The sequence below is a fragment of the Diceros bicornis genome, chromosome X (genome assembly GCF_020826845.1).
Source record: "Diceros bicornis minor isolate mBicDic1 chromosome X, mDicBic1.mat.cur, whole genome shotgun sequence".
NCBI classification, from domain to species: domain Eukaryota; kingdom Metazoa; phylum Chordata; class Mammalia; order Perissodactyla; family Rhinocerotidae; genus Diceros; species Diceros bicornis.
Genome location: NC_080781.1, coordinates 120,868,651 through 120,883,489, shown reverse-complemented (window position 1 = coordinate 120,883,489; position 14,839 = coordinate 120,868,651). Strand labels below are relative to the sequence as shown.

Here is a 14,839-nt window from a genome sequence, read left to right as displayed (position 1 = left end):
GTACCACACTGTTTTGTTTACTGTAGATTTGTAGTAAGTTTTTAAATTGGCAAATGTGAGTCCTCCAACTTTCTTCTTTTTCAAGATTGTTTTGTCTGTTCTGGGTCACTTTGATTTTCATATGGATTCTAGGATCAGCTTGTGAATTTCTGAAAAAAACAAAAAGCAATTAGGTTTTTGATAGGGATTGTGTTGAATCTGTAAATCAGTTTGGGAAGTATTGCCATCTTAATGTTCAGTCCTCCAATCCATGAACACATCATGTCTTTCCATTTATTTAGGCGTTCTCTAATTTCTCTCAACAATGTTTTATAGTTTTCAGTGCACATCTTGTACTTTCTTTGTTAAATTTGATGTAAAATATTTTATTCTTTTGATGCTATTGTAAATTGAGTTGTTTTCTTAATTTCATTTTCAAATTGTTTATTGACACTATAGAAATATGATTGATTTTTGTATATTAATTGTGTCTTACAAACTTGCTGAACTTCTTTTTTAGCTCTAATAGATTTTTAGTGAAATCTTTAGGATTTTCTATATATAAGACCACGTTATCTATAAATATAGATTGTTTTCCTACTTCCTTTCCAATCTGCATGCCTTTTCTTTCTTTCTCTCTTCTTTTTTTTTTTTTTTTTTGCCTAAATGCCCTGGCTAGAGCCTCCAGTAAAATGTTGAATTGAAGTGGCAAGAGTGAACATCCTTGTCTTGGTCTTATTCTCGGGGGAAAAGCTTTAAGGCGTTCATGTTTGGGTATGATACTAGTTGTGGGTTTTTCATAGATGCCCTTTGTCAGGTTGAAGAAGTTCCCTTCTATTTCTAGTTAGTTGGGTGATTTTATCTGAGAGGGTGTTGGAGTTTGTCAAATGCTTTTTCTACGTACATTGAGATGACCATGTGAATTTTGTCCTTTAATCTCTTCATATGGTGTGTCACATTGATTGATTTTTGATTGTCACATTGATTGATTGTCACAGCAATCCTTGGATTCCTGTGCATTCCTTTGCATTCCTTGGATAAATCCCATTTAGTCATGGTATCAAATCCTTTTTATATGATGCTAAATTCAGTTTATTAATATTTTGTGAGGATTTTTGCATCTATGTTGACAAAAGATATTGGTCTGTAGTTTCTTTTCTTGTGATGTCTTCATCTTGTTTTGGTGTCAGGGTAAGAGTGACCTCATCAAATGAGCTGGCAAGTGTTCCCTCCACTTCTATTTTTTGGAACAGTTTGTGAAGACTTGGTGTTAATTTTTCTTCAAACATTTGTTAGAATTCACCAGTGAAGCCATCTGGGCCTAGGCTTAATTCAAGCTCTTTACTCGTTAAAGATCTCTTCAGATTTTCTATTTCTTCTTGAATCAGTTTTGATAATTTTTGTCTTCCTAGGAGTTTTTCCATTTTATCTAGGTTGTCTAATTTATTGGCATACGATTTTTCATAGTATTGCCTTATAACTCTTTTTATTTTTGTAAGGTAGGTGGTAATATCCCATCTTTCATTTTTAATTTTAATAATTTGAGTCTTGTCTGTTTTTTGCTTTGTCAGTCTAGCTAAAGGTTTGTTGATTTTCTTGATCTTTTCAAACAATCAAGTTTTGATTTGTTGTTTTTCTCTACTGTTTTTCACTTCTCTGTTTTCATTTATTTACACTCTAATCTTTATTTTTTCCTTTTTTTCTGCTTGATTTGGGTTTAATATTCTCTTTTTCTTCTAGTTTCTTAGGTTGGAACATTTAGTTTTTTTTTAAATTATAAATATTAGCTAAATTTTTACCCCCAAGTGCTCTGGGAGTTACCTTCCTCAATTATTTTGGTGATTTGTTCAGATTTTTCTCCTCTTCCCTGTCTTCCTTTGGTATATACTTGATGACTTTAGCAAACACACTGACATCCCATCCTCAGTGCCATTGAGCCCAAACTCCATGCCACATTAGCCACCCAACACACTGGCAACTCTCCAAATCCCAACTCCTTGAAGAAATGCTCCTCCTCTGAGATCTTGCACTTAGTTTCCCTCCGTTGAGAGCAAATTCCATTCCTGCCTCCAACTGCCATTTCCCAACACACTACTAGCCTTTTACCTTCTATTTACTTTGTCTTTTTTTTTTCAGTTCATAATGTTCATTAACATTCCCCTGCCCACAATTAACTCTAAGTAGTCTGGACTACGTGACTTACCACTTTAGTTCTTCCTTACTATTTTGTGGTGCATGGCTCTGTCGCTAAATCAGCGTCTTTGCCCTCTGTCTATCCTCTTGTTTCCTGGAGGCAGATCATGACTGTAAGACAGCATGAACACGTTCTAATTTGGTCCAACTGTGCCTTTCAAAAGCTCATTGCTGTTATTTGTCTGACAAGTCACTGGTATGGTGCCTGGCACATAGTACAGACACTGTGAATATGAGTCGCTTTCCTATTTCTTCTTATTCCTTATCTTGTTGATTCTTGTCCACACACTCCTCAATGGCTATTTCTAATCTCCATGCAACTCGTACCTCACATGTTCTGCCAGCATAGATCTCTCATGCACTTATCTGCCTGTGTTCCAAAGAAGATAGAAACAGTACAGTATGAGTTTTCTATTCATCCTTTCTCTATCTTTGCCCATCCTCCAAGGCCTTCCATTATGTCTCAAGGTTATTGATGCTGCTCCCCCAATAGAGTATTACATTTCCTTCAGTTTAAGGCCAAAGCCCTAGATTGAGTGGTTGGCAACTGCTCCATTATGGAGCGGTAGTTCTACAAGGCCGGATGGAAGGTTGGTGAAAAGGCTTATTTGGTGAAAGGAAGTGGTCTCCGCCTCTGTTGCCTCTACTTTTCACCATCTGTTCTCTCTTGAATCTATGCCTTTTGGCTTCCTCCGATACTCAACAATTTTTTTTTCAAAGATATCCAGTAATATCTAAAATTTTGAAGCCATAGCCTTTTCCTCTAATTCAGTCCTCCTCTGTGACTTCACTATAATATTAACACTGAAAGTCTCTCCTTTGTGCCTTTTGGGACAACATGTCTAGAATTCCCCTATAATCCTCCCTGTCTTTTTTCTTACTCTTACCCCACAAATATCAGCGTTTCCCAAAGTTCTATCCTATGGCTCTCCATTTTTTTCTTGTTCTACTCACTTTCTCAAAGTACGTATGCATTCCTACCACCTCAACTGTTGCCTAGTTCTGGAACATTTATAATTCTTCCTTCTTACATCTGCCCCCCTTCTGTTCTTAAAAGCCTCTGTGTCCAGCTATGTGCTGGACATTTCCACTTAGATGCTAAATTACCACCCAAAACACACATGTTGAACACACAACATTGCCTCTCTCCTTAAAAATGTGCTCCTCTCATAAACTTTCCATTTCTGTCAATGGCTCCACCACACTGTCAGTTATATAGAAACAAAACTATTCTTCTCTTTGTCCTTCCTAATGATTCAGCCACCAAGCCCTGTTGATTCCAAGTCTCCCCTTGAGATAATGGACACTTCCATATGTTCTTTTATTTCAGTTCTGAATATCACTCTTTTAGTTCAAGTCCTTGTTGTAATATGCCAGAATTAATCAAATAGTGTAAGTATTGTCTTTCCTGTAATTTCTCCCATATCCTTGTCCTTACTGCACATAGTCACCAGATTTTTTTTTTATGCTTCTTTAACCATGTCACTTCCCTGCTCACAGAGAATCAAGGGTTCTCTACTGGACAAAGTACAAACTCTTTGTGAGTAAGTTGTGTCCCTGTACTTTCTGGCCCCAACCTACAGCACTTTGTTCACACATCTGTTAGAGCCCTAATTATGCTGTTGGGTAATTATGCATTAATGTGCCTGTTACCCACACTGAACTACAAGTTCCTGGAGGCCATATTCATCCTTGTAGCTCTAGGCCTAGCTTGTATTGGGTGTTCAATACACAGATGTTAACTTGAATAAAATTGTGACTCTGGATCATAGAAGTCCCATGAGAATGGGGTGAGTGGTGAGGGGTTCAGTATGGTACTTGTCCTTTGTATGAAAGAGCCCTTCTCTCTCACTTTTCTTCCTCTCTTAATTTCTCAAACTTTCGGATTTCAGGATTCCAGTTGGTTGTTGTGGATTTTATCACCCTGCTTTGTTCTGGCACATCCAGCTGCTCCCCACTTGACTCCATAAATGTTCTCTCACCAAATAAGACTGCCAAAGCATGGTCAGGGTGTCCTGACTGGCAGCCTGAAGGTACACTCTGATTGCCCTCATCCGTGAATGGCTCTCAGGAAGCCATGTTCGTGTTGTACCTTTCATCAAGCATTGGCCAGTGTGAGCATCTTCAAGGCTGAAAGTATTAATGATATTGTGGCATGGATGTTACCATAGATGTTGGGAGTTCTAGCTAATTTTTAAGAGTTCAATCATGATGAGCTAAATTTGTAAATGTTACTAGCAAAGTGAGAAAAACAAAGTTAGTAGCAAACTAAGAAAAAAATCTTAAATGTAGTCTTGGGAATATTCAATTACTTTGCAACCAACAAGCAGTATTTCTAGTAATTAGTTTAAACATCCATTTTACTACAAACCCATTTAAAAGTGATAATGAAAAGATGGCATCAATAATACTCTTTTATGTACTTTAACAATAGCTGTAAATATAATTAGAAGTAAACCCTAATTTAAGAAAATCTGAAGTAATAAAATCTGAAATTATGAAATGGATAAATCAGAATCAGCAATTATTTGTATTAAAGAAATATTTTTCACTTACACTAGAGGGTTGCTGATCTCATGCTTCTCTATGATTTGCTGCTATGTTTACCTCTATCCTTTAAATAATCTGTATCTTTTAAAGTATTAGTTAAGTTTGATAAAGGATAAAATCTCTGATTCTTTTGAGTCTTAATTGACATCTAAAACTTGGTGTTAGCTCAGGGTCATATTAAAGATTTTGCTGTTAATAAGCAATGTTTCACTGAATAATGTGAAAAAAACCCTAACATCTCCTCTTCCTGTATTTCCTGGCTCAGTGAATGGTGCCAGCATCCACCCAGCTGCCCCAGACAGAAACCAAGGAGTCTTACCGGGCAGCTCCCTCTCCTCCCTCACCTCCTCCCGACACACATCTAGTTGATCACCAAATCCTATTGATTCTCCCTCCTAATATCTTTTTCAACTCTGCACATATCTCCATCTTCCACTGCATCCTCTCTTACTTGAACCACTGTAACGCTCTGGTAATTGGTCCTCCTGCATCTGCTTTTGCCATCCTTCCCATTCCCCACCAATTTCTTTGACACGTAGCCAGAGTGATCTCATAATTTCGTTTCCCTTATTATGACCCATGAATGGTGTCCTATTGCCCTAAGACTAACGCCCAACTCCACAGGCTGGAATGACTTCCCAACCCCTATGGAAAGCCTGGGTCAAGGGCCCCTCTGTGTGTTCCTTTAATACCCTGTGATCAGTTACCCTCTCGGAACACCCTCAGCTTGGATTGAAATTTTCCAATTTACTTGTCTCTCTCCTTGACTACACTGAAGACTTTTGGAGAGCAGGGACTGTGTTTATCTTGTATCTCCAGGGCCAGCTCAGTCTCACTAAATATTTGTCGAATGAAGTAACTGCTATAATTGTCTGTACTTATATGTTTCTGTTTGTGATACTGGTTTAGACTGAACAGTCTTTAGGTACCCATTAGTGGCAAAGTCTGAGGAGGCAAATGGTTGATGCTTCTGAACTGCTTAAAGATACTACTGATTGGGCAAGGAAGCAGACGGAGGACGTTTTGCTTTCAAGAGCTTAGGGGCTAACTATTGGGCCCCTAAGCCAGTTCAGAGGGTTTAGTTAACGTGGGAAGTTGTATATTTGAAACTGTGTGGAATCTTTTGAGTTCTGTATGAGCACAGTATATCAATACTTTCTTGTTGAATTAGCAGAAACGAGCAGTGAAAATATCCCCTGGTCTTCTTCTCTCCAGCTAAAGTTTTCCAGCTTCTCTAGCAAAATGTCAGATATACAAAAAAAGTAAGAAATAATTTTGTAAAAAACAAAAATAGAAAAGGGTTGATAAACAAATCTGTATCAGAAGTGTAGAAATTTTTCATTCCTCACTTCCAAGAAACAACATCCATTTGCATAATTCAACTTTTAGAAAATGGAAACTTTCCCCCAGAGCTGTACTATGACCATGCTGATGAAATGTTATGGTCAAGATATGCCAATGTGAGGAAATGACAAGTGACAAATTATGTCAGTTGCAGTGATGAAGACTGCATTAGCTTGTCGCGAAATAGAAAGCTTCAAGGTAGAGTGTAGGTGGGTGTATTTTCATATACAGAACTAAATGAAAATTAAATCAATTATGAGAATAATTCAAGCTCCAATTTCCCAAGGTTTGCTTCAATTAGATAATTGATGCAATTTGGTGAAAGGTTTTGGGTTAGATTTTTCTGGTCTGAATTATATCAAATTACTTTAATTCTCCACTTCACTTTGATTATGTAGACCCAGCTCATGCTCGAGTGTGAGTGAATTTAAGTAACTGTTATGCTGCTAGTTCAGATAATTCCTTACATCTTTTTTTCTCCCATAAAATGTGCTCTGCACACTATGTTTACAAGCTAATTTCAGTGACAAAACCACCACTTTACAGAATAAAAGTGTAGGACTTGCTATTTAATGCATAAAGGGAAACAATTACTGAAAAGGAATAGTTTAATGAAACCTTCTGTTCAGGAGTGGACATTTCTGCCTCTAACATTGTCCTCTTTTTGTTGGAAAGGCTAGGCGTGGGGACAAAGTTGAGTCAAGACAAATAATATAAACTTTATGTAGATTTGGCCTTAATTGAAATTATTTTCATTGATAAGAACTTAACGTTATTGTGGTGGAAACACCTTGATTATCTTCAGATCAGATTCTTACCAATCTCAACCAACTATATACAGATGTCAACCAGGAAGTCAATGGCAAAAGATTCTGAGAAGTGATGTGCAACTCTGGAGTGAAAGTGGTCTCAGGCCAGAGTCTATTGACCTAGAATTGGATATAAATTATGGATTAATAAATTTGATTATTGTTTTTTCTTCAGTTCTTCTTGCAATACTATATTATATTATTGATGGAGGGAGAGGGGCAAGAGGGAAGAAAAAAAGAGAGGGATGTTGTATCCCAAACACTAGGATATGATAATACAAGGAAGATAGAGACTCTGGGGCCATTTAGTGTGGGAGCAAATAGTCCAGAAAAACTCACCATGACTTGAATCTTCATAAAAAAAGTAATATTGATTAAACTATATTGAGCATAGTCTTTTTAAGAAATCAGGGGGGTATGTGGTACATTTTAAAGATATTTTTTAGCCCAAGTAGCTGAAAATTATTTGGTATCAAAATGGGTATGCTTCAGGTATTTTTAAATTTTATTTACAAGGAACTACTCATTCCTTGATGGTAGAATTTAAATGATGTCATCAAATCTCAATAGTAGACTTATACAGCTGTCTTCCATTGATCTTGCCTCAACAATAGACTAAGCAAAATATGAAATGCATGTGTCCTTTGACACCTCAATCCCCAGTCTAGGAATTTACCCCAGGAGATTTCACCCAAAGGCAAAAAAAAACACATGAATCTCATTGTTTTTTTTTTTTTCATTATAATGAAAAATGGGAAACAGCAGTAATGTCCAACCACAGGGAATTGGTTATGAAAATTATAATAAACCCATACAACAGATACTTAGAGGCCATTAAACATGACATTGTGGAAGAATATTTAGTGAAATTTGAGAAGATATTTATAATATATTTTTAAGTGAAAATTTAAAAGATATTGCAGAACAGTATGTAAAGTATGATCTCATTCTTGTATACACATATTTGTGTGTGTTTAGATCTAGAAAGATATTTAGAAACAGACCTCCAATGTGTTTAAAATATGGTAGGTTCAATTGTTGAATCAAAGTGGTAAATCTATGAGTGTTCATGGTGCTATACTTCAACCTTTCTGTATGTTTGAAAAGTCTAACAATAAAAAATTGAAAGAAAAAAAGTAGACTAAGGCCACTAGGATTTGGTGTGGGCTATGTGTCATATCACAGGGTTTGCTGATTTGTGAGGAGACTGATCACATCCCAACTGTGTTCAAGTATCAAATATTATTGTAGAACTATCAATGTCAGTCTGTCAAGCTACCAGTGGAAGAAATTTCACAATTCCATGCCAGTTCTCCATTCCCCAGTGCGCACCTCACTCCAGAGTCATGCAGAGCACAAGCCAACTGAAGATCCAGAATTTGAAAACATCTCCTACTCGGCTCTACACAATATCGCGGGACTCAGGAGATAGAGAAGTTGCCTGGCCAGAATAATCACAGCCTATAATTTTTCAGACACCCAACAATGGGCTTCAGTGAATCTGGTAACTGGCTGTTTATGGAAAATAAAATGACAATGATTAATATATTCCCTTTCCAAACACAGGTGTTTCAAAATAAAAAATAAAGTTGCTGATAAGCCAAAAAAAAGCCTCACTTTTTTTTCCAAGTCTTTAATTACTCGTGAGATTATCTTTTCATGTATGAGACTGGACATTTATATATCTTCTTTTCTGAATTGCTATACATGTTGTTTCCCTACTTTCTATTTGGATATTCATTTGTCATTTCTTTGTTAGAGCTCTTTTTATATTATATCTAATAACTCTTTGTTATACGTGACGATGAGTTTTGTCCTCAGTTTGACATTTATCTTGACTATTGTGTTCTTACTATACATAAAGTTTTTTTATTCTTATGTATTCACATCTATCAATCTTTTATAGCATCTGCCTTTTATGTAATCTTTGGAAAAGCATTCTCCACTACAAGATTATAAAAATACTCAACTATAGGTTCTTCAAGTACTTTTAGTGTTTCTTTTCCTTTTTTTCTTTACATTTAAATCTTTAAATTATGTAGAATTTATTTTGCTTTAAGGCATCAGATAGGATTTAACTTAATGTTTCCCTTAATGACTAGCATTTGTTCCAGTATCGTTTATTGAAAAATTCTTCCTTTTCCTCCACCTTCATCCTATACTTTCTCTATATGTGCATGGAAAGGAAAAGGTTACTTATTTTAATTTTTGAAAGAATGGATACCAGCATTCTGATGTATATGGACTGTAACTCAGACCTTATGTATAAGTCCAGTGGTAAATTCCTTCCCAAACAAAAATTAACTCTGTGATTCGCATGTCTAATATTTGGTTCTTCTTCTAACATTGGTATATGTACAAATGGAAAGCTAACCTTTTGTGCAAAATTTCAGGTTTAGATTAGATCACACCCATATTAAAATTGTTTTGGCAAGTCACTTCAATATTATTGAAAATTCTGTTTGCAGGCAGGCATGTAAATATTATAGCACACTCAGAATCTGTGTGCAATGATTTTCCATAGTACTTCAAGATTTTTCATCAGCCCAGAGGCTGCTGTGTCATCAGCTACAGAATAAGAAATCTAATTAAACTGACAATATATGAATCAATGTATAATTTTTGATGTGCCCACACTCCATGAAACCTCATCCTGGGAAAATAGCCAGCAATGTGTCTTTATCATATTTCTCAATAAGAATAGAGGCACCAGCAAGTGGCAAATCATTTGGCCACGTAATCTTTACTATCTTTCAAGGTTTATTTTTTCTTTACGTAGTAATCAAGAAAATGAGACTAAAAGCTCAATGCCGGTGACTAATTAGAAAAATGTAGTCGAGCTTGCTATATGACTCAGAAAACTCACCTGAGCCCGGGAGTAAGGTTAGCCCTTATAAGAAAACTATCAGAGACATTTTCCCTCTAGTCTCAAGTTCCTTATTGACACTTTTGAGGTTGTTTATTGGCAAATGTGCCATAGCAATGCTACCACTTTTCATTTCTATGGAATAATATTTCTGTGGAACATTACTGGATATAAAACTCCTCTGCCTTTTTTTTGTCTTGGCCCATTCATAGAGCCTACATACAAGAATGAGCACTGAGCTGGGAGGATACCTGAGTTCTAGTCTTGGCTCTACTTTTTTCTAGCTTGTTCTGTGTCCTCGGGCAAGTCAGCCCCATCTTTGAGCCTCGTTTTTTTTTTTATCTGCAAAATGAAGGGGCTGCTTATGTAAATTAAAGATTTCTCTCAGTTTTAAAAGTCCACATTTTAAGTTCACTGACATAGTTGCAAAAGTTTATTTCTTTGCAGAATCTGCCTATAGGTAGAATCTGGCAGGTTTTGCCGTTCACATTAAGCGGAGCAAGCACACACAGATATGGATTATGTATTCTTATGCCCAAACGTGACTTTATGAGTGATGTGCAGTTTTCTCTATCAATTAAACAATGACTGACTGATTGTTAGAGTTTGACAGCCACACACAAAGCAAGCTATGGAAATTCCCAAAAGGCTTGGCTCTCCTTTTGCTTTAAAAGTGCACAAAGTACAGGCTGCACCCTATGCCACTTGACATATGTCCAACCAACTTATGAAAAACCATAATGTGATTTCTAGATAGACTCTAGACAGTAACATTGAATCAGACAAAACCAACGCTTCAAAAAAATCCTTAATTTTTTTCATACTTAATTTCAAGATGTTGAAATATTTTTTTTACAGATGAAGAACTATGCATTAGTATAAGAGTCTGGGAATCTATGGTTCCTGTTAAAAGGAATAAAAATAGGATGAGAAGATTGACTCACTTGATTATTTACTTCGTATGGAAAAGAAGGTGGGTGGTAGGCTTGAGGAATGACCAGGGACCAAACAGCACTGCAAAAGTGAAATTGCATGTATCTGTCTCCATTACTTTTCCAGTTTCCCCATATTGTACTTCCTGCTTTGCACAATACCTCAAGGTGAAATGTCCATAATTAATTCACAAAGCAAAGAGCAATTCTAGGATATTATAAATAATATTAGATCATTGGCTTTTTATTATAAATTGAAGAGTTACATATTAAGCTCTAATTAGATCCTTCCTTATAAATCAAAGTAGCAGCTTTGTGACTCCAAACTATGTGACCTTCAATAAAGAAGCCCTCTAAAAGAACTCTGAGCTATAGAATTTGAGTCAGATGTTATTTTCACATCTGCTCCTGCCCAGTGTATTGAGAACATTGCCTTTTTTGTGAGGTCAAACATGGGGCAGTGAAGATGCTTCTAGCAAAGCCTGCGTGTCTCTGTATCTGCAGAGGAGAAACAGAGAACTATAACCATTTGCCAGCTAAATCAGGCCATAATGTACCTGTCCCTAACTATGCAGAAATAGAAAGCAAAATGGATTTGAATTAGATATTTCATGAGCCTCAGGAAACTGCCTTACTTCTTGATTTCTTAGTATTCACTAATACAGTTGGAGACAGGATGGGCCTGCACATTTATCAGTTTTCTCTAGTTAGGATCCTGTTTACCCCATTTAGTTTTCACAACAGCTCGACTAGCTATGTACTATTATTTCTATTTTACAGATAAAAAACTGAAGTTCAGCTAGGTTACGTAGCTTGCCCAGAATTAATCAACTAGGAAGTAAGAGAGCCAGAATTTGTAACCCAGGTCTGCTGAACTGCTGTCCTCCTCTGCAGGACTTGATATTTACCTTTGATAGAAATTTTTAAAATATGCCTTTTGTGGAGACTGACAGCATTCCTTCTCTGATGGGAAGAAGATGTATGCGTCAGTGTAATCGTATTACAATACTCAGAAGTATGGGCTAACTGAGGAGGGGAAGAGGCAGTTCAGCCACAGAGGGACGTTCTTCATCATCTTTAACAAAAAGTTCTATGAAACGACATCACCTTATCACTTTGATTTAGCCACCGGCACATGATTTCTCACGTAGTAAGTACACAAATAATATTTCACCAATGAATAAAATACACTTACTTCAAAAGGATCTTTTCAGCCCTATAACACCTACACCTTTTACCCAGGGATGATAATAATGGCTGACATTTATTGAGCGTTTGCTGTGAGCCAGGCGTTATTCTAAGCATGCTTTCCTGCATTATTTCATTTAATTTTCACAATCACCATGTATAGTCAGTATTATTATACTCATTTCACGGATGAGGCAACTAAGACTCAAACATTTTAAATAGCTTGTCAGAGATCTAACAGCCACAGAGTGGCAGAGGTGGGATTCCAATCTAGGTCTTCAAAGACTTTACTCCCAGTATAACTACCTCCCTGGAAAGCCAGAAAAATCGGAATCCATCCAAAATGTTATTTTCAAAGAATACAGGGTAGCAGGCATTTGCAGGATTCATTCACCTCACAAAGAAACTAGTTGTCAAATAACCATTGCTACCTGTTTTAGTTAACAGATAACTCTAGATAACACTGGTAGAGATCCTTACCCTTGTCTTGACTTCCCTGATAGTTACAAAATCACTCCACATCTGCATGTCTCTCACAGTACCCTTGCCTGGCAATGAAGCATGTCACCTGCTGCTTACAAAACAAAACAAAATACAACAAGAAAATTTGATGGGTCTCTTTGCCAACCAAATTAAATGTCAGTGCCTTAGCATAGAGTTCAAGAGCCTCCACATCTGACCTCATTTCCCGTCAAGTCTTCTGTCCCTGCCTCCTCTCTACCAACCCCAGCCTCCTGCTGGTTCCTGCATATGCCCATGCAGTCCCCCTTCCTTCACTTACAATCTTTTCTTAGCTTAGAATCCCCACACACCCCTTTTTCCACCTGTTTCCACTCTATCCATCTTTCAAGGCTCATCTCAAAGGACAACTACTTGATGATGCCTGTCCTGATAATCCTAGCTGGATATGATCTCTCTTTCCTTCTTCATAACACCCAAATTACTCTCCACCTTTCTTAGTAGAATTTACCTTTCTTCCCCTTGCATTATAGATATCTTTTTATGTCTTAAACCCTTACTAAATTTTAAATTTCTTTTTTACATCTTTGTTTTTCCAAACACAAATAACAGGAGGTGTTCGTTGAAATCACATGAAATTGAAATCACGAGTCTGAGAATCTGATGCCACTGTACTGCTTGTGGTATATTCTATTACTATACAATCTTTGGTGCTTGGGTTGACTTTGGCGACTTTCTACTACAATCAATTCTGATCATGTCTCTGCCTTGCTTAAAATCCATCATAGACAATGTTCTTTTTTTGTGAACAGCAATTTTCAAAGTGTTGTCTGTGGACCCCTGGGCATCCCGAAGATCCTCTCACGGGGTTGAAAAGGTCAAATCTATATTCACAGTAATACTAAGACATTATTAGCCTTTTTCACCTATTGACGTTTTTACTGGTAGTGCAAAAGCAACAGAGAGTAAAACTGCTGGCGCCTTGGTGTAAATCAAGGCAGCGGCACCAGACTATACCAGTTAGTAGTTGTATTCTTTACCACCGTGCAATCACAATTAAAAAACAAAGCCATTTCTATGTAATAGTGTCCTTGATAAATCAGTAAATACTATTACTTTTATTAGATATTGACCGTGAGTACATGTCTTTTTAATATTCAATATCATAAAATAGAAACTATGCATAATGCATTTCTGTGGTAGACTGAAGTATGACAGTTACCTTGAGGAACAGCACCCATGTAACTGTTTGAGTTGTGAGCTGAACTAGCCACTTTTTCCATGGAACACCATTTTTACGTGAAAGAGATACTGGCAGAAAACTACAGTTATTCAGGTTTGGGTATTTTGCAGACATTTTCTCAAAAATGAAATAAGTGAGCCTGTCACTTCAAGGAAAAGACAATATTTTTGCCAATGACAAAATTCCTACTTTCAAGTTAAAATTAGAATTTTAGAAAACTTACATCTGCAACTGTGAGTATGAAAGATTCCCAATACATAAGACTTTTCTGATGAGATTGGTAGTGATATCAATGAGTGTGATTTTTGATATTGTATAATATAATATGTCCACATCTGGAAGTTCTGCATAAATCACTGAACCAATATCTTGCAAACGACCAAGGCAATGGGTTGTAAGATCATGCAGGGGTAAAAAGACCCATCCAAAGCGCAAGATAGGCTAATATATTTTTTTAATGGGTATAAAAATTTTGTTGATATGGTTTCAGATTTCACATTGCAGTTAACTTTTTAGAGCCTGCCTCTGATTGAATTTTGGTGTAGTATCAAAGAATATCCACAATTATCTGAGATGGCTATTAAAATATCTCTGCCTTTTGCAACTATATATCTTTGTGAAGCTGAATTTTCTTCATTACCAAAACAACAGCACAGCACACTGAATGCAGGAGAGATGAGAAGCCAGCATTCTTCTATTTAGCCAGACATTAAAGAGACATGCAAAAATGTAAAACAATGCCACTCTTCTCACTATTTTTGTTTTGTTTTAGAAAATATAGCTAGTTTACATAAAAATGTTAATGTGTAATGGGTTTATTATTGTTTCAAAATGAACTAGTAAGTAAATTTTGTGTGTGTGTGTGAGGAAGATTAATCCTGAGCTAACTTCTGCTGCCAATCCTCCTCTTTTTGCTGAGGAAGATTGGCCCTGGGCTAACATCTGTGCCCATCTTCCTCTACTTTATATGGGACGCCACCACAGCATGGCTTGATGAGTGGTGCGTAGGTCCATGCCCGGGATCCGAACCTACGAACCCTGGGCCACCGAAGCAGAGTGCATGAACGTAACCACTACTGGGCCGGCCCCCAGTAAGTAAATATTTTTAAACATTTCCCAGGTTTCGATTCCAGTAGAGTAAATATTTAAAGATATAACTCACAGAAACAAAAGCTTTGGTGGTAGTAGGGTGGGTTCTCAATAATTTTTAAGAGTATAAAAGGGTTTTGAGGCCAAAATTTTGAGAATCATCACCGTTTTAGGAAAAAAACCCTTT

The 14,839-nt window shown here is 36.7% G+C and overlaps 1 pseudogene; it reads right to left on the bottom strand.

Moving 5' to 3' along the window:
- The window catches only part of LOC131400368 (uncharacterized), a 380,884-nt pseudogene that overhangs the window by 352,041 nt on the left and 14,004 nt on the right, over positions 1–14,839 (bottom strand).